At 39.0% G+C, this 20905-nt stretch overlaps 1 protein-coding gene across 1 annotated transcript in view; it reads left to right on the forward strand.

The window, feature by feature from the left end:
- The window catches only part of Cog5 (component of oligomeric golgi complex 5), a 290729-nt gene that overhangs the window by 77046 nt on the left and 192778 nt on the right, over positions 1-20905 (forward strand). The gene's annotated exons all lie outside the window — the stretch shown is intronic.

Here is a 20905-nt window from a genome sequence, read left to right on the forward strand (position 1 = left end):
TATGAGTAGTTTGTTTCACTTGTGGGCATGGCGATCTCAGTCCACCCCCGTGCTGGTATTTCTATGTGTATGTGTGTACTGACCATTTGCTATTAATATTTTATCTCACCGGGCTCTTTCTGTTCTCAATGTGGGCACATTTCTTGGTGGATTGGTCTTTCTTAAATATGGTGTATGGTGATTGCTAATGCTGCTGGCAAATATATGTGGTAAAGAAAAATGTATGTATTCTCATAGGCTATAAAGATAACCTATTTTACAGTGATTGTTAAAAATAACAAAAGGATGATATAAAATTAAAATAATAAAATACATTAATTTAAAAATAAATTTCTGTCAATTGTTAGTCATTTTAAATACATGTATCCTCTTGTCAGTGAGGTGCATACCTTTTTAGGTGGAAATATATGTAGTAACCTACTTATTTTTTAAATTACACTTCTGTATGTATGTGTGTGCATCTGTTGTGGTGCGCATGTCACAATCAGAGGATACCATGCAGGAATTGGTGTTTTCTTTCCACCACTGGGATTCTGGGACAGGAACTCAGACATTAGACTGTTTTCTTAATGTTTGGCATTGGGAATCAGTGAGCCAGAACCAAGTACACATTTTTAAAAGACTAATTACCCATTGAACCAAAGAGGAACATGATGCTGATGGCTGTATTATTAGAGAATTAATCATTACTTATTTCCAGCATTAGGAATAGTGTTGAGTCTTCAACATGTTGTATCCTACATCTTTAAAAATTTGTCACTGGAATTATTTTTTTATAATTTTAAAAATATGTACTTTTATAATCCTTTCTGGCTAGTGTTGAAGTTTTACTGGGAAATAGCTTATGAGTACATGGGTTTGAATTGCATTCTTTAGAAATTGAAGGTAATATGGACATTGTGTTGTGATTTGAAAAAGTCCTGCGTAGCTTTGTGTCCTAAGGTAATGCTAAAAATGAAAATATTGGGCTCTTATTATACATGCATTTTCAAAGTCGTAGAAATGGATCTTGCTAGAATGACAGATATGTTGAAGACAGATGACACAAAAATGTTATTTTAAACTAAAAGCTCCAGTCAGAGGGAACATCTTACCATCATTTACTTGAGAACTGTGATTGGAATATGGGAATTGTTACCATAGTACTCTATATAGTGTTCTCCTGTGAGAGTTAAGTGTTTCTTAGGTTCATTGTCAGAATATTTTGAACAAGTACAAGAAGTAAAGGCAAAAAGAATCTATTTATTTCCCAAAGTGTGGGCATGTTGGATAAGTCTGTTAGAGCCCTGGGAACCTACTTTTTGAGCTAGTGGGCCTGTCCTTTTGGAAAATTATGAAAGTCTATGATTTTAACACTTTCATCTGAGTTCACTCCCTATTTTTTAGCTATACAAATTTTGTAATTTAAGCAACGGTATAGCTGTTGTTGAAGAATATTTCTGTGATTCTAAATGAGATGACTTTTCTAAGTTACAGTCAGGTTATTTTAAGAAACTATATCTGAATTTTCTATAAGAGGTAGTTGTGGCAAAAAAACTCAAGTCTGGGCATTTCTGTGCATTCCCTGTGTAACTGACTTCTGATTAAAGACACACAAGAAGCCATAAATAACAGTTTTTAAAATACAATACTTAGTTTAATTGTTTTGCTTTATAAATTCACAAGTGAGTTTAGTACTTGTATGTCATTAAACTTTTCACAAGGTAATTTTAAAATCCTCTGGTTTTAACTAATAATGTAATAATAATAGTAATAAATAATAATAAACAGTAGATTAAGAATTGGATTAAAAAACTGGGTGTCATGGCACACTCCTTTAGTTCCAGCACTCAGGAAGCAAAGGCCAGTGGATTTCTGAGTTTGAGGCCAGCCTGATCTACAGAGTGAGTTCCAGCACAGCCAGGGCTACACAGAGAAACCCTGTCTGGAGAAAAATAGATTATATTATTTTTGTGAAAAATTACATATGTTAGAATTTATGAAGATTCTGTTTCCATGGTAACAGTTTTTTCACACTTGTGCACTTAATACAAGTATTCAGATAAGATACTAATTTTGAAAAGTGCTGCAGCTGGTGATTTAAATAAAATTTTATGTTACAAAATAATTTCATAGGTTAATTTTTTACCTTATAAACTGGAAATACAATTTGCTTTTTCTAATGATAACTGAGCAGCATATTTAAATCTAACCCTGAAATACAGTTTAAAATTGTTTTTCAGAAGTTATATTTTCCCTTTTAGTTACAAATATTTTTATTGTATATCTGTTTTAATTCCTAAAAATTTATAAATAAAAATTTAATTTATGAAATATTTTAGTTAACTGTATCTGAAAATATTTGGGAAAAGGTATAAATAAATGTGATTTCTGACAGTGGGAAATCATACTTGAAGCTTAAGAAAGAGTGCCTTTTTAAAGACTACTTAACATGGCTAACTCTATGACACTGGATCTCAGGGAAGAAAGTTTCATTTGGATTTGCAACTTTAAATTTCTTATACAACAAATACTTTGTCAGCAAAATAAGAATGGACCATTTTTTGAGACCTCAGTCCAGGACTGAAAGAATACTTAATTTATTATCTGTAAGAGAACAATTGAAAACCAGTTATTAGAAAGAGGCATACTGGGGTCGGGGATTTAGCTCAGTGGTAGAGCGCTTGCCTACCAAGCGCAAGGCCCTGGGTTTGGTCCCCAGCTCAGAAAAAAAAAAAGAAAGAAAAGAAAGAGGCATATTTCAGAACTGCATTCTTGTAATAGGCAATAAACCTATCCTTTATTCTTCCAAACCTGACCTAAGTGAAGGAGATATATATATAATTTATTTATGATGCATACAGTTTTCTGCTTGCATGTAGGCCAGAAGAGGGCATCAGATCTCATTACAGATGGTTGTGAGCCACCATGTGGTTTCTGGGAATTAAACTTAGGACCTCTGGAAGAGCAGCAGTCAATGCTCTTAACCGCTGAGTCATCTCTCCAGCCCAAGTTATAGTTTTTGATCTTCCTTTTCTTTCTTTTATTTTTCTCTCATACATTATATTCCTAACTGAATTTTTCCTTCAAGATCCCCCACCCCAGACCAACTTCTCCCTTCCCCAAGACAGAGAGGCAGAGAGACAGAGAAATAGACAGACACAGAGAGACAGAGAGAGATGGTTCAGTGTTTAAGTGTACTTAACTTGTTCTTCAGAGGATCTGAGATGCCTTAATTCTAGGCACCTTCATGGCAACTAACAACTGTTTGTAACTCCAGTCACAGAAATCCAACATCCTTTTCTGGCCTTTGTGGTACAGACATACAGGCAGACAAAACTCCCATTCACATAAAAATTAATTAAAAAATATAGTTACCAAGAAAATCCGTGGAGAGAGAGAGAGAGAGAGAGAGAGAGAGAGAGAGAGAGAGAGAGAGAGTGTGTGCACGTGTGATGAGCCATCTTTCCAGTCCCTGTTGATGATTTTAACCAGAGTTAAAAATAGATGTTTGTTGTTCCTTCATTGGATTTTCTTTTCGGTTGCTTTCATTTCTTTGCATAATTTGCCTACTGTAAGATATTATACAGACTCAAATTTATTTCCACCTTGAGGCTAAGCCAGTTTTAGCATCTGGATTATATATTTAAAAAGTCTAGGTCAGGGTTCGTCTTCTGTGCGCTTTGAAGTCTTAGACTCTGCTGAGTGACATGACTGATGGCTGCCTGTGACTCAGTTGTCTTATTATAAAGACTAGTTAGTATATACTGCCCTTAGCAGAAAGCCGCTAAAAGCCGTGTTGAGAGTTCTCTTGTAGGCTGTCGCTCTGCTAGAGGTTCCTGAACATGCATTGTCCTCCTAGTATTGTCCTCCTCGTATAATTGTAAGCATTTCCCAGTAATCCTGTGATATATCTATGGATATATGTCCACTTGCCTCTGCTTTCTTGTATCTGATTAAGGATATTACCTCAGTGAAGTCTTGCTAGTGTTTGGATATTTGTTACAGAGAATTTGTGGAAAACTTAGGAAAAGTTAACAAGAGTATTAAGTCATTAATCTTAGGAGCATAGTGTCTGTTATTTTTCATGTGTTCATCTGTGGCTTAGTTTATCAGTATTTTGTAGTTCTTTGCCTAATCATCCTGTACATATTTTGCTGGATTTGTACTTTATTATTGTAGTTTTTAATGCTATCAAAGCAATGCCTAATTTTTTTAAAAAAAATCTTATTCCTTGTTGCTAGGGCACACGACAGCAGTCATATGTGGTGTTTGGTCTTTGTGGTGATATGAAGGAAAATGGCCCCCATAGGCTCATAGAGAGTGGCACTGTTAGGAGGTGTGGCCTTGTTGGAGTAGTTGTGACCTTGGAGGAAGTCACTGGAGGTGGTCTTTGAGGTTTCAAATGCTTAAGCCTAGCCCAGTGTTGCTCTCTCTTCCTGTTGCCTTCTGGCCTGCTGGTCCAGATGTAGACCTCTGGCTTTCTCCAGCACCATGTCTGCCTGTGTGTTGCCATGCTTCCCACCATGATGACAGTGGACTACACCTCTGAACTGTAAGCCAATACTTACAATTTGTTTAATAAGAATAACTGTGGTCATGGTGTCTCTTCACAGCAATAGAAACCCCTAGCAAGGATGATCTTGTATCCTATACCTTTACTAAATTCTTCTGCTAATCTTGAGCTTTTGAAATAAATTACATACTTTTGTATATAGACAGTAATGTCTGCTAGAGATACCAAGGCTGCTCCTCCCCCAGACATATATATCATATTTATTTACTTCTCAGCGTCTCTGATATTAGATTGGATGGGAGTATATTTGGCTGAAGCAGTCTGTTATGAGTCTTGAGCAACCCTGAGTCTTCTTGCAGAATTGGACAAATGCGCAGGCTTTGACTGCTCTTTATCTGGTCTCCTTCCCAGGGATCTTCTCCCTTAAGGGATGAAGTAATGACTGCAGACAAAGACCAGATGAATAGACTTGTTCTGAAAACAGTCTGTTTCCAACTTTGATGTTCTTCAGCTGTGGTAAACACCCTCACGATACAGAGCATCGAGCACGAGCCCTCGGGTAGAGGGCCGTGTAGGGAAGGTGAACATCAGCAACTGTGCGAAAACTAGGTTTTGAATCAGGGATGTTAAAATCCTGTTTCTTAGACCCAGCATCACGTACCTTGTGCTTGCATCTGTGAAACAAATAACCACTGTGGCTCATAAGCTGAGTGAACACCATTCCAGACCCTTGGCAAATTTGTTCAAGGACATGAAACTGAGTTAAAAGCTTTCTGCCCAAGACAGGACAGAGCTTCTGTGGGTTCCTCGGTGCCCTGAAGGCCTATGAGGTACAGAAGCAAATCCTGTAAGGTAAGGGCAGGTGTGGAGAACAAGACTTAAACCGACTGCCCTCCCTGCAAACGAACTGTTTAAGCGGTGGAAGATGCAGTGACTGCAGAAGCGGCTGCAGTGGTGCTTCGGATATTGCTCATTCTCCATGCTTGGAGGGAAGGGGGGGGAGTGTTAGTTCATGAGGGAGGCAGCGTGTTGTAGGGACAAAGGACAGTGGTGTAGCCATTGGATCAAGTGCTCACGAGAGATGCAGTACAGGTGACAGCGGTGATGGCACAGACAAGGAGTTAGTTTGTTTGGTGAGTAGTTACCATGGGATTGGTGCAGCTGTTCTTTGTGCCTGCATCTGAGGTCCCTACTTTCCTTTGACTCCAAACTCAGCTGCGTAGGTAAAAGCCAAGTGGGAGAAGCATCCTGAAGTGGAAAGAATGGGTTCTTAAAGCTGAGGACAGAGGTGCCTGTCAAATCCTACAAGTTTTGTGAGGGGGAAAGCTCAGAAGGTTGCAAGTAAGGCAGAGACACTGAGGTAGTATAGAGCTGTAGGAGAAGGCCCAGGGGCAAACCATAGACATCTGCTGCTGTGGTAGGTTGGGGTAGAGGAGGCAGGATACGGTTCCACCCTGAGGAGCCAAAGCAGAAGCAAAACCTTCCTCTGTCACTGCTCTCCCCACCTCCCGCCTCTGACCAGGGAATAATGTAGTCCTAGAGGCTCTGGCCATAGCTGCTTTGTTTGTTCAGTTTCTTTTTCTGTGTTTTGCATTGAGGAGCAACTGCTCAAATCCAAAGAAGCAGACTTGTGGGTGGGGCCTTTGGGTTTACTCTTTGCCGTTGCTCTGGTCTCCTTTGCTAGATGGATGTTTAATGCTGTGCTCTTGATGTCTTATATCTGATTTTAAAGATGACTCTCACATTTGTGGTTTGCTACATGCCAAGAGGGATTTTTAAAAACCTAATAGAAAGAAAAGAAATCGCAGCTTGTTAAAAGGCTGGTTAGCTGCTGGAGAACTCAGGCCTATTTCCCGGTACAGCAGTGCCACCTGCCTGACCCAGCTGCTAAATGCACCCTCCCTCCTCCTTACCTCCCTCCTTCCTTCTCCTCCCCACCCCATCTCCCTTTCTCAAACATTTAATGCTTTACACATAGTAGGCAAGTATTCTATCATTGAGCTATGAATTGTAAGACTTTCTTCCTTTATTTGCGATGCTTTAATTATGTTGGTCACACTGGCTTGTAACTTCTAGCACTAATGTTTCCAAAAGTTTTGTTCTACTGTTAGGAATTGATATAGGCTTTCCTGCCATGGGAGGCAAGGACTCTACCACGGAGTGATAGCCCTTCAAGTGCATGGCTTTTGAAATGTGCCAGGTGCCTACTGATAGCTTCTGTTAAAGATGAACTACTTGAACCCATGTACCTTTTGGCTCTATGACACGATGTCCCTGTTTGGCAGTAGGTTAACTTGGACTTCATACCTAGATGAAAATAGTTTGTCTACAGATGTTTCTGGACTGACCTTAGTGTCAGTTCTAGCTTTGTGTGAAGGGGAGGTGGGACAAAAGCATATCTACTTTACCACATGAAATAAAGCCCCTGGCTCACATACACCTTCTATTCCTAGAAGTTCTGGTAAGTCCTTGGGCTGCATTCACCACTTCTTTGACTAACCTGGAGCCAATGCAGTACTGCTAGCTACTGAATGTGGAGTGGATATGATTGTCTCCAACCAATACTTTCTTGGATTAGGGTTTAAAACACTCCCAAATCCTGGCCTACTGCCAGCAGACTAATCATCAGGCCTGCCCTTTATTAGGCTGGCATATTAAATAATTTCCTTGGAACTGTAAGCCATGAAAACAAGTCCCAGCTGTCAACAAGACAGTTTGGCATATGAATCCTGCAGCTGGCAAGTTTCTGGTTCTACCTGGATCAATTATTGCACTTGACATGGCGACATATCCACGTGATGGACTGGAAGCCACTATGAGGTGTCTCTTGGCAGTGAGAGTTTTCAGTGTTTCTACTAGCTTCCACCTGTGAACATGGGTGCTGTTTGTCAGCCTTAGGGCGGAAGGGTCCCCTCTCATCCTACCGTCCGCATCTCCTTTCCTTAGCTCTGAGCTGTTCAGGTGTGTTCCTTTTCACAGTGCTTTAAGTGTTGCCACACACATCAGAGTTGATAGAAAGGATTCAAGATGAACTTAATGTTGTATCCCTCAGTGACTTCTGTCTTCCTACCCAAAGCTTGTACTGTGGGAGACGCATCCATGACTCTGTAGTGCCATCTTGAAGAAGGGCCTGCAGATAGGCATATTTGTGTCTGCAGATGTATTCTCCGTGGTTACACTCAGCCTGGAGAAAATCAATACAAATGTTAGCCAAATGGTTTTCCTGGTATATACGTTTGACTTTTCTGGGTACTCAGCTGCTCACGTCCAGTGTGTCCTTCAAGCCAGCTTTTCTGAGAGTCTGGGCTGGTTGCTACTCAACCCCTGCTGCCTGACAATTTTAAGAAAGGTTTGTGTTTGCAGAGAGCTTTTCTCTCCTTTCTGTTGTCCAGAGTGTGAGCTGCGTTCTTTTCATCCATCTGGAAGCTGGAACAACACTGCTGGGATTTCATTTGGCTTTGTGTGTCATCAGTGGATTCTTACGTTGAGTTTTCTAACCCACCGATACTTATGTATCTAACTTTACATAGGTCACCTTTAGTCTCTCACAGCAGGCATTTTATAGTTCTCATGGATGTGGAGTTGGACCATTCTGAACTCATGTTTTTTGAAATTAAAGAGTATTTGACCTGTATCAGAAATGTATATCATGTTTTTAAAATGACCTTTTCTATTTATTGAACACTCACCTGATTTCTCTTATTTAATCTATGAGTATGGGAAACTCAAGTTTTTTTTTTTTTTTTTAAGATTTATTTATTTGTTATATATAAGTATACTCTAGCTGTCTTCAGACACACCACAAGAGGGCTTCAGATACTACAGATGGTTGTGAGCCACCATGTGGTTACTGGGATTTGAACTCAGGACCGTCTGGAAGATCAGTCAGTGCTCTTAACAACTGAGCCATCTCTCCAGCCCACAAGTTGAGTTTTGAATGTTAGATTAACCACACATTTCTGAGGCATGCACTTCGTGGTTATGATGGATACCCTTTTTGATATTTCATAATTTCATTTGATGTTATTTTGACAAAGCCTTTTCCCTGTGAGTTCCTTAAGGGACTTTGGTGCGTACTTTTTTGTTTATTTTAATGTTTTATCTAGTTGAACTTATAAAACAAGTTGGAAAAATGTTCCCTTTTCTTTAATTATGAGTTTGTAATGATTAGTTTCAATCCCTGCTTAAATATTTAAACTTTTATATTGGGTAATGTTTATAAATTCTAATTATTTGACAGATAATAGAGGTTTTTCAATTGCTTCCTGTCACTGTTTTGGTGATACATATCTATTAGATAATGTATTCATATTGTTTAACTTGTCAGTATTACCTGCATAATGTATTTTCTTATCATATTTTAATGTTTATAAGAGCTGCATTGCTGTCATCACTCTCACTCTGAGCATAGGAAGTTCATATTTTATTAATTTCTGTTCCATTCATGTCTCCTTCCTCCTTTAGTAAATGCTGCTTTCATTAGCTTTAATTCCTTTGCCCATTAATATGTACTTACTAATGCATTACCCACTTCACAATTTGCCTGTGTTTTATTTTGTATCACTTACTTCAGTATGTTTTTTATTTACTTATTAGCTCATTGTCTAATTGGTTATTTCAAAGATACTTTCCAATTTTCAAATAATAGGTGATTTTCCAATTATTTTTTGTTATTGTTTTCTAATTTAATTCCATTGTGGTCAAAGAGACTGCTTGGGCAATATCAACTTTCACAAATAAGCTTATACTTGCCAGGTGGGGTGGTGGTGCATGTCTTCAATCCAGCATTTAGGAAGAAGAGGCAAATGAGTCTCTGTGAGTTTGAGGCCAGCCTGGTCTACATAGTGAGTCCAGGGCCTATGCCAGGACTGTGTCTAGAGACCCTGTCTCAGTAACAAACAAAAACAATGTGCTTCTTCAGAGGCTAGGGTGCGGTTCAGATTGAGCACAGTTTGTGAGTAGATTTAATTGATTGTGCCTTAAGGCATAGCCTTACTAATTCTCTTTTTATGCTTTTTATTGAACAGTTATTTTTAGTAATGAAGAGTTGTGAAGTTCCCAACTCTGACTGTAGATTTGTGGCTTTCCCCCCCCACTTTTCTCAGCTTTTGCTTTGCGTGTTTTTACTCAGCAGGAACATGCAAGGTTGTTATCAAAGTTTACCCCAATAGTAAGTAATTCTGTGTCACTCTCAGGTTTGGTCTGTGTGGTTTGCACTGCTCATATTTAATGGACTATCTGTGTGCCTTGAAGGTTTTCTTTTTCTAGATGCTAATCACTTTTCTGTCCTTTTAAAGTCTATTCAGATTTTTTGTCTGAATTAGAATGTAAAGCAATTGTATTTAATGCAATTTTCACATTATTAGACTGGCTCCCCCTTCTTTATTCTGTTTATACTATGTATCCTTATTTTTTTCCTTTCCTGTCTTTTTTGTGGGGATTAAACAATTTTAGCTTTTCATGTTAGATTCTCTACTAGTATACTAACTATAGCTTTTCGTTTTCTCTGGTGATTGTTTCAAAATTTAATGACATAGATACTTAAGTTACCATCATCTACTTATAATATATATAATATTTTAAACTTACCACAATATAATATCCATTGACTCATATCATATAAACATTACCCAATATAAAAGTTATCAAATATTTAAGCAGGGATTGAAACTAATCATTACAAACTCATAATTAAAGAAAGGGGAACATTTTTCCAATTCACATGCTAATTATTTACATATATTGTATGAACTTCAAAATAATCTTATTACTATTCTTGCCTAGCCAATTGTTTTTTTAAACAAATTTTGACTTTTAAAATACTTAAATAGATATTTATAATTTCTGGCCCTTTTCATGTCTTTTTTGTGCAGCAGGGATTAGTTTTGGTTATTATTTTCTTTCATCCTGAAGCAACTTTTTTGTAGCAAAGGATTAGTGGCAGTAAATTCTTCTTTGATGATCTGAAATGTATTTCTGTGTTTTCATCATCAGACCTTGGTGTAAAGGTCTGAACTGACTCTTGTGCTTTAATATTTATTTTCTGATATTTGTTGTTATTGTTTTTTCTCTGCGTAATGTGTCCCCCACCCCAGATCCTTCTAAGGATTTTGCCTCATTGTTTCTGTAGCTCATGATGTGCTTTGATGATTATCACTGGCTTTGGCCCATCTATATTCTTGGATATGTGTTTTTGATGTGTTTACTCCTCCTGATGCTGGACTGTTTAAAAGGTCAAATTGAAAGTATTTTTTGTCTTGAAATACTTTCTCAAACTCTTGGCATTGTCTTGCATCACATTGAACCTTTGTTTTTTGGTGAAGGGATGAGTAGGGAGGGTTAGTTCGGGTAGTTTAACTTCCGATGCTTTTGCTTTTACAGTACTTATTGTTGCTAAAATCTTGTAGTAATTATTTTTTTCAACTGAAATTTATCTGATCTCTACCCCTATCTCTCTCTCCGTGTCTCTCTTTGACTCTTTGTCTCTATCTCTCTCTTCCCTCCTTCCCTACTCTGTCCCTCTCCACCTTTTAAAGAGGATTTGTTTTTTATTTGTATGAACGTTTTGCCTGCCTTTATGTGCACCGTGTGTGCAGTGCCCACAGAGGGCAGAAAGGGCATCAGATCTCCTAGAGCTGGAGTAGCAGACAGTTATGGCTGGGAACTGAGCCTGCTCCCTCTGCAGGAACTTCTCCTTTGAGCAGTCTCTCCAGGAGCCCCTTCCCATCAGCCTCACTGAAACGACCTCATTAAGCCTGGGACTTACGGATTTGTTTAGGATGTTTAGTGAGCTCCAGGGATCCACCTGGCTCTGCTGCTGCAGTGCTGGAATTATAGATAATTGCCACTCTGCCTGGTTTTATGTAAGTACTGGGAATCCAAACTCGGTTCCTCATGCTTGCAAGGAAAGAACTGGACTCACTGAGCCTTTCTCTTACTTTTATATTCCATTTATTATGCTTTTCTTTGTGACCTAATATCTTTGGTTTCCTATTTCTGATAATGTTTAGATGGATAGTGGTCATTGTGTTAGAATATTATGGAATTTTGTCTTGTATTAAATGATATATTTTGGCAGTTCTAATACTTGTGTGCCAAGCTTGATCTTTTCATACTTGTGTTTCATGACAGACAGCTTAGAGGGACCTTTACCAAAATCACTTCAGTGATTACTATCTATCTATCTATCTATCTATCTATCTATCTATCTATCTATCTATCTATCTATCTATCCATCCATCCATCTATCTATTCCTTATTATTAAACCATACTCTTTAACTTCCCCTGTATTCAGAGGCCCTGGTGGCCTTCACTGGGGTATTTCGCACTGCTTTCTGTATTCAGAAATTCACTTGTCAGTAGGCTTTCTTTCTCTTTATGCCCTGGCTTTTCTGAATCTCTTTATATGAATTTATAACTTTATTATTCATTTGAATATTTAAGAGTCCTATGTAGTTTGTGTAATTATGTTTCCCCCACACACACACACACACACACACACACCCACCCCACCCCCCACACACACAGACACACACACACACACAGACACACATACAGACACACACACACACACACACACACACACACAAAAGTACCATAATGACTTTTCTGGAAGTTTGTTTAAATTTCTTTTTTTCTCTTTAACAAGTCTCAAAAGTCTATCCTCCTCAGTTTTCTTTAAATCTGTCCTCATTATATTCTGCTGGGGTTTCTCTCTCTCTCTCTCTCTCTCTCTCTCTCTCTCTCTCTCTCTCTCTCTCTCTCTCACACACACACACACACACACACACACACACACACACACACACACACTCCCAGTAAGTTTGGCAGTAAGCTGGGTAATTACGTCATATATCTCAATTCATTGTCAGGTGTGGGTGTGCATACCAATGATCCAAGACCTTTGAAGGCAAGAGAATCAGGAGTTCAAGGTCAGGCATGGCTACCGAAGACTCCATGTCAAACCTTGAAGTCACAGCCTTGCCTGTCTGCTATCCAATATTGGGGGAAAATAGTTTTAGAAGGTAGTGATGTGTTATTTCTCTACCACCAGTTAAAGGAGCCACTTTAAAGCAGATTAGATTAGATTAAAGCCAGGTTTATTGGGAAGCTACTCTCTGGTGGTTGAGTTTACTGGCCCCAAGGACAAAAGCCAGGGAAGTTGCCATGGGGAAAAGATGGGGTGCATGTGCAGAGAGAGAAGAGAGAAGAAAAGGGGAGAGACCAAAATGTCCAGAGAAGCCTCTGGGGGAAGGGTAGCCTGCCCTTGGGATGGAAATTCTGGGTTAGGGCAGGGTAGGCCAGGTTGAGACTGAGGGATGCTGGGAGAACCTGGAGGCCAGGTCTGCTTTGGTATGGAACAAAAGCACCTCTGTACCTTGTCCCAGGGTCTGAAACCAAACAGGTAAGTCCCATTTCAATTACTATGTTAGGTTTGAAACAGAAGTTCTAATTCTCTTAAAAATGTAATTATCATGGAACATTTCTTAGTAATTTATTAGGAGCTACAATGTAGTATTTCTTACACTGCTGTTTTAAAAGTGGCCTTAATGTTATTAAGCTGTAATTGTTTTAATTATGTCTTATTTTTATGTGAAAACTCAACAATAAGCTAGTAATCTGTGCCCTACAAATTAGATTATTTTTATTTAAAATATCTATCCTCAATAATTTAATAATATATTCACTTTTATTTATTCTTTGAAAGATTCATCCATACACTCACCATATTCTCAGTCACATTCTCCCCTGTACTATCCACCTTCACTAAACTCCTCCTGGATTATCCTTCCGCATCCCCAAACTTTGTCTTTAACCCATGTCCTAAGGTTACTATTGCTGTGATGAAACATGGCCTGTAAGGGTTCATGATTCCCCTAAGAATGATGCCCCAGACTCAGAGAGGATGTGAACACAATGAGTGTTTTATTCTGCAGAAGTCTAGGATGCTCACACAAGGGAGCTTGCAGGCCTAATTTAAAGCACATTAGGGAATTCTGGGGTTGTTAATCTGTTGGGTCCATCTCTAAGGACTTTCCATTACCCATGGTGTGTGTAGGGGCTGGGAACTTTCTGGGAAGATCTGGAAACTGTTACTGAGGAAGTACCTGAGGGAGTCTAGAAGGTGCTGATAACCCATTGTTTTTGCCTCAGGCCAGGTGGCTGGGACCTTCCATTGTCTGGGTGTGAAGTCTGGAGCCTGGGGTTTTTCTATTAGTAATTGGCTTGTCTGGGCTTGCCCAGCTTTTAGACCTAGTCTCCTTAACTGCAAATTTGAAGTCTGTCATGGAATCGGCCTAGCCTTCTCAACCAAATCATCTTTGAGAAGAAAGGAGTTATCTGGCTTACATTTCCATATCACTGTTTATCAGTGAAGGAAATTAGGATAGGAACCCGAATGCAGGAGTTTGCTCCCCATGGCTTGCTCAACCTTTTTCTTGTCAAACCTAGGACCAGCAGCCCAGGAATGGTACCACCCACAATGGTCTGGGCTCTCCCCATCAATCAATCACTAGCTAAGAAGATACACTACAGCTGGTCTTACGGACACATTTTCTAAATTGAAGTCCCCTCCTTTCAGATGACTCTAGCCTGCATCAAGCTGATATAAAAGTAGTCTGTATACTACAGAATCTAAATTAGTGCTTCCTATATATAAGTGGGTGTGGGACCAGGGTTCTCATCCTGAAAGAAAACTGCTTCTTCCTTAGCAGCCATCAACTGTTAATAGTTCCAAGGTGTGGGTTTGTGTTGTGTGACAAAGCTATTTCACTTTCCTGGGGAGACACCGTAAGGCTTGAAGTGAGTCTTAACTAGCCTGAGACACCCCCCACCCCCAAGTGAGACACTAGAACAGAGTTCCATGCAAACACAAGAGATTTATTTTTCCGGAGTGCGTTGAGGTTGACCCTCAATCAGCTCCTTGTGTCAAGTGACTAGAAGGCGACCCCAAATTGCTTGTTGCAGTTTTTATACTTTTTAGGGGTACAAGTTAGATCAGCAAGGTTACAGTTTAAACTTACTGGCTAAGCATATTGACCTTTGAATCTATTGGCTGGCAAGCATATGACATGCATTCGAAGTCTCTCTGGGACCAGAGGGTCAGGTGACTATCAGTCAGTGCAGTCTGTGGTTTTCAAGAATGTCCCTGCTCCTCCTGAGAACTGTGGGTGGAGAATCGAACTTCCCTATCCTTGACCTGAGGTGGGAAGCTGGTACTTGGCTTAATTTTAACCAGAGGTGGTGGGTGTAAGGCTAGTGAAAGCCCCTAGGGTCTTTCCTAGGAACTCCATAACCTACCTACTTTCTACCAGGCCAAGGCTCTTAACAGCTCTTACACTTCAGTAAGAACTAGGGTCCTTCAACACAACATACACATACACAACATACTCATCCCTGAAAGGGATCTATGACAGACCACAGGCCACAAAATCCAACTTGATGAACCAATGAATTTTATTGGAGTTACTTATAGGATTATTGGTGAAGAGTTTCATACAGATAAACTGTCTCAAAGATAGTTGTATCATCAAAGCCCATCCCAGCATGGTGACAGTTTACAAAAGCTGGAAACTTAGAGCATACTATATGTATGTATGTATGTATGTATGTATGTATGTATGTATGTATGTATGTATGTATATATATATGTATGTATGTATGAATGATATACTCAATTTTTCTGAGCCTTTTATAGGTAACATAGCTAGTCTTTGTTTCTTCCAGGCAGCGGGGCTTGTCCGAGTCTTTACATCTTAGCTTATCTGTTAGGTTTCAGGGACTTCCTGAAGCTATTTTAAGTCATTTACTTCTTGTCTTAATGGAGCTTTCCTGTGGCATGGAATGTTTTACCTCTCCCTAGGATATCCAGTTTAATTTTCTTGTAAACATTCTGTCCTAAAATATTCCATTCTTTACTTTCTGTTTACATTCTAAGTTTCCTTCCTAACCTGGGTGGAAACTGGTATAGATAGGTGTCTGTCTGTTCTTCATCCATGCTGGATTGACTGGGTCAGTCTTGTGCAGGTAACCACAGCCACTATGAGTTCCTGAGAGATTTTTGACCATGAATATTCTTATTCTTCCACATCCCCATTTTTTTTAGAAGATTTCATGATTGGAGAAAGTATCACATTATCTATGGATTCATGTTTTTCAAATTTATTCTTTTCAAGCTCTAGTAAATTTATTCTTACCAATAGGTAATATTATGTAGATGAGAGCAAACTTTAACTGTAAAGGGCTAATATTAATCATTTTGACTCAGTGAGCCATATACAGATGTATTATCTTTTTTTCCATTTAAAAATAGACCACAGAATAGTCCTGTTTTCTGGACACAACAGAGCTCTGGTATACATGAAGTGGTAGTGTTTGAGACTGTATACATAAGGTCTGCAGGAGATCAAGCCAGCTAGAATCCCAGCATGGAGGGCTGGGGGACGGGGGGTGGGGGGTTCCTAGTTGAGGAGCTTTTTGCAACCTATGACTTCAAGGGAAGGAAAGTAGGTTTTCTTCAGGAAAGCAGCATCGTGCTGTAGTAGACAATCTTAAACATGTGCATCTAGAGAGGGCATTAGGTGGTCTCAGTGTGCTCAGAAACAGCACATTAAATTAGGAGGGGAAAGTGGTAGAGGATAGGGAAGGGATTAGAGGAGCCCTTAATGGCTGGTGAACTGGATTAAACTATGTTACAGATAGCTATGGAATGCACAACAACAGCAACAACAAACATTTTTAGCTCTGAGAATATGGCTCACAGGCTATAATATTGTGATCCTTACTCTATAGACCAGCACCACATTGTTCATTGGCACTTCCTCTGTCTTATTATTTTTAAATATAAGACTTTATATCTTCACAGAGTAAAATCTGACTTCCCAAATTCTTAGACATTTTTGTTGTTGATTTGTATTCTCTCTCTCTCTCTCTCTCTCTCTCTCTCTCTCTCTCTCTCTGTCTCTCTCTCTCTGTCTCTGTCTCAACACACACACACACACACACACACAGACACACACACACACACACACACACACACACACACACACACACACACACCCCATATAACCCTGTCAGTCTTGAAACTTGTAATGTAGATCAGATCAGGCTGGCTTTGAACTTGTGATAACCTGTGCTCTCACCAGTGCTGAGAGTACAAACAGCTATCTGCCTCCATATTGGTACTTTCTGTATATTTCATCTAGCAGCAAATTGTGTCCTTAGTTATTTGTCCATTTCTTACTTTGGTGCTAATCAAAGAGAAGTACTTTATTTTTTTCACTGAAGCACAGACTCCTCTGGATTCAGCCTGCTTTTGTTCTCCACAAGTTCATTCATACTTCATTCCATTGTGTTCTCGCATGCACTGTCTTCACCTCGGACTGCTGTATTCTGCCAAACATGCAGAGTTCTCACTTCTGCTGACTTAGAACTTCTCCTTATGCCATCCTGTATTTTTATAAAACACTATCACCAACGATGAAGACAAAGAGCAAACCACAACTCTTCGTCTAAAATAATTAATTTTATTTGAATTTAATTGTAAAGTAGAGAAATGATTTTTAAGCTATAATAAAGACCATGATTATCAAGTATTCCTCCGATGAATACTCAATTTTTTAATGTGTATTTTGCCTGTTTTTCTTCTTCATAATGTTTTCCTCATTGACAACATATAAGAACTAATGAATTAGAACATTTTAAATAAAAATAGTCTGCAGTAGGGAAAAGTCAGTTTTCTAAAAGGCAAAAATGTCAAGAATGGGCTCTTGTATTTGGAATTGTGGGAACTAGAGTAGGTCTAGGCACATCGCAGCTCACCTCACAGCTGCTGCCCCTGCAGTCCTTTCATCACGTGCAGCCCTGCTGTCTCCCTGACCGAGGATCCTGTCTCGCTGTGGTTTTGTATTGATGTTTTGCTTTGTCTTGGAGGACACAACAAACAAACAAACAAACAAACAAACAAAAACTAAAAAAAAATCATTACTTTTCCTTGTCATTATAGATATTTAAAAAGCTATCAGTTGAATTAAGTAGCAATGGCTTCTTAAAAATAATTTTTGTACTAAGAAACATAAAGGCAGTAGAGCTTTTAAATATAGATGATCTGTTTGCATATTAATATATATAAAATCTTAAAGAATAAGATTACTTATGAAGACTAAAGATACTTAAAAAAAATCTACATGTTCTTACAACAATTTGTTCTATTCTTTTTTTCCTGTAACACAGTTTTTCCTCCCCCGCTCCCCACACAACAGATTTGTACTGTAAGAATAGCATCATGGTGCAGCCTGTAACTCCCAGAGGTAAAACACACAGTACTAAATTTCCATCTGTAGATTTTAATTTTCATATTTCATGTCATGCTGAAGTCAAATTTGAAATCATTTTAAGCTTTCAAAGGCTGAATCTCTGTTAGCTTATTTTCTGAACACAGTTCCACAGCATACTAGCTAGTAACGTACTCTGTAGTCAGAGGCGACACTGTTACATACAGTTAGTCCTCGATCATACCTATTTAACCATATGTGCTATTACTTGGGAGATGCTTTGTGCCTCTAATTTTAATTGTTTACTTTTATATTGCTTGATCAGCTTTAAAATGATTGTTCACTCTTTGTGTGGAGAAAAGCTCTTGCTACTTTTGCAGTCCTGGTAAGCCTGGATCTTACCTTGTAGACCAATTTGATCTCAAACTTGAACCCTCCTGCTTCTGCCTCAAGAGTACTGGGATTATGTAATGAATGCCTCTACCATCATGAACAATAACAAGGCACCATCAAGTTCACCATTGGCACAGACACCCGCACTACTAGTATTTTCATTAATGTCATTCAGTTCATCTTCTTTGGCTTTAATAAAACTTATGAGACAGGACTAGTTATAAAGAATATATATTTATTTGGGTCCATTTCTTGAGGCTAGCAAGTTCAAGAACAAGACGTGTTCTGGGCATCCAGTGAGGGCCTTCTTACCACATCATTGCACAGTAAGACCTGTAGTAGGTCACCTCTCCCTCCCCCTCTCCACCCTCCTCCTCTCCATCCTTCTCCCCCTCCTTCTCCTCTTCCCCCTCTTTTCCTCCTCCTCCTCCTCCTTTTCTTTTTCCTCTTCCTCCTTGTCCATTTGGAGCAGAGGCTCACAATATAACTCAAACCGATTTCAAACAATATGTATACAAAGAGACTAGAACTCATGTCGTCTTACTCCAAATCCCAACTGTCAAGACTACAGGTGTGAATCCCTATACCTGGCAGATCCCTTCCTCTTCTTATTAAGCTACAGTGCCACCATGTGGCTTCATTTTCTAGACATCATCTAACCCTAATTACCTCCAAATCCACTGACATGAATTTTTTTAGAATTAAGCCCCCAGTGTATTAATTTGTGGGGAAGGTATCTAAGCCGCAGTGGCCACAAGCTACAAAAAGCAGGTGTCACAACACCTTCCAAAATGTGGCAAAATGTCTGTGAGGTCAGAGCTTCAGTAAGATCATTAGTATCCACATCTTTGACAGTCCCTCCCCAACCCTCCACTGTTGTTTTGCTACCCAGATCTGGCTACCACTTAAACACCAGCTCACCATTGTCTTTACTCAGGTTCTCCTCTCTTTGGAAAAAGTAAAAATTGCATTGTTAGTGACTATCACATCTATTTGAGTCAATTCTTAAAACTAGTTTTGAATTGGCATATTTAGATATATAAATATAATTTAGAATATTCACAGTTTACTGATGGTATTCATGTCCTGGAAGAATTAGTGACACAGTTGTTTTATACTTTGAAGTACACTCTTGATATTACCAATGAATTTAAGAATAAACTTTTAGAATAAACTATATTGGTTACTTCACCAGGTGAATCAAGGAACTCATTTAAATAAATGAGTTAATAAAAATTTATGATATATTATGTTGTTTTTCAGTATATGGGATAGCAGGGCTATTTCAGATGTGTTAAAATATAATTGGTGCACTAACTTTAGAAAGCAGAACAGTGCATTGTTACCTGAGGAAATTGACTCTGTGAAAACATCAGGTGGCTTAATGTTGGAGATGGTGACTACTTTTGACTTTTGTCTTAGATCCTTGATTTGTAGTGATTTGTTTGCTGTGGCAAGAACATGGAGCATTTTGTTGTTGCTGATGTTCAGGAAGGGGGTCATGTAGGTAATGTGTGACTAACCCTGCTCGTCAGTCCCTTTAGTTCTCTCTAGTCCTCAGGTCCTTGTCATTGGTACTGTATGCATCGACTCTGAAGAGTCATATGAAAGTTGGAATTCTTGCACTTTCTATTGTTTAAGTTTTTACAAATACTATATTACAATAAGATATTTAGGTCTTATTTTCAGATATAATTCTTTTATGTTGTGAAATGTGACTTTTGGTCAATTCTTTTAAGTGATAGAAAATCACCACAGGGATGTCTGATTGTGTGACTAGACCTTTAATCACTATTTAATATATTCTTTGTGTCTCATTGTGTGTGTTAGGCACTAGGAAAACACTGACGATAATGAGTTTATAGTTTGCTTAGACAGAGAGACTTACCCTGATGGCATATATTAATTATAGTACAAAGGGTTAAGGTATTATGAAGAGGCCGAAGGAGGACAATTTAATATGGAGGAACATGATTAGAGATGTGCTCTAGGTGGTAGATACGCTGGGGTGGGAAGGATATTCTGGTATTGGGTAGCTAAGGAGATGGGTGTTGGTCCAGATTTATGAAAACTTGCCAGAGAGCTTTTTTTTTTTTTTTTTTAGATGAAACTAGAGCTAGGAACATGGGGAATGAAGGGGAATGTTGAAGAGGTGGTCTGGAGAGCCACGCTCTAGAGTTTGAACTTGACAGGAGAGCAAAGATGGCCTCATTAAAGAGAGTAATAACCAGATTTGTACTTAGAAAGACTGCTCTGACAACAATGCCAAATGGGTTGGAGATTTAGAAGCATCATTAGAGATAGTGAAGCACAGTGTGCGTGTGAGGCAGTAGTGTGTGAGCAGCAGAAAGTGTTAAAACTAAGGGAGGAGTATCCAGGATGAAGCAGGGTTACTGAGGAAAGTATGACCAACTTAGCAGAATCAGGGGCGTACCACTTATCGCTGAGTTCCAGCTCATATTCGGTTTTGTAAGGGATGGTTGAGTGTTCCCCAAGACACAATAGATTTCAGGTGTGTATTGGATGCTTAAGCTCTAATAGTAGCCTACGTGTGAGGACTTGGAGTCCTGTAAAAGATGAGAAGGGACAGATTTGAAAGCTGTCTCCTGTAAACGGGAATTGAATGTACAGAAGTATGACATTCATCCCTGTAAGGTGAACACAGTGGTCTCTCTGACCTGCAGTACTCAGTGGATGAGCATGGGGAGAGGATGGCCACTTTTGCCATATGTTATGAGAGAACAG

This window comes from Rattus rattus, chromosome 7, assembly GCF_011064425.1.
Source record: "Rattus rattus isolate New Zealand chromosome 7, Rrattus_CSIRO_v1, whole genome shotgun sequence".
NCBI classification, from domain to species: Eukaryota; Metazoa; Chordata; class Mammalia; order Rodentia; family Muridae; genus Rattus; species Rattus rattus.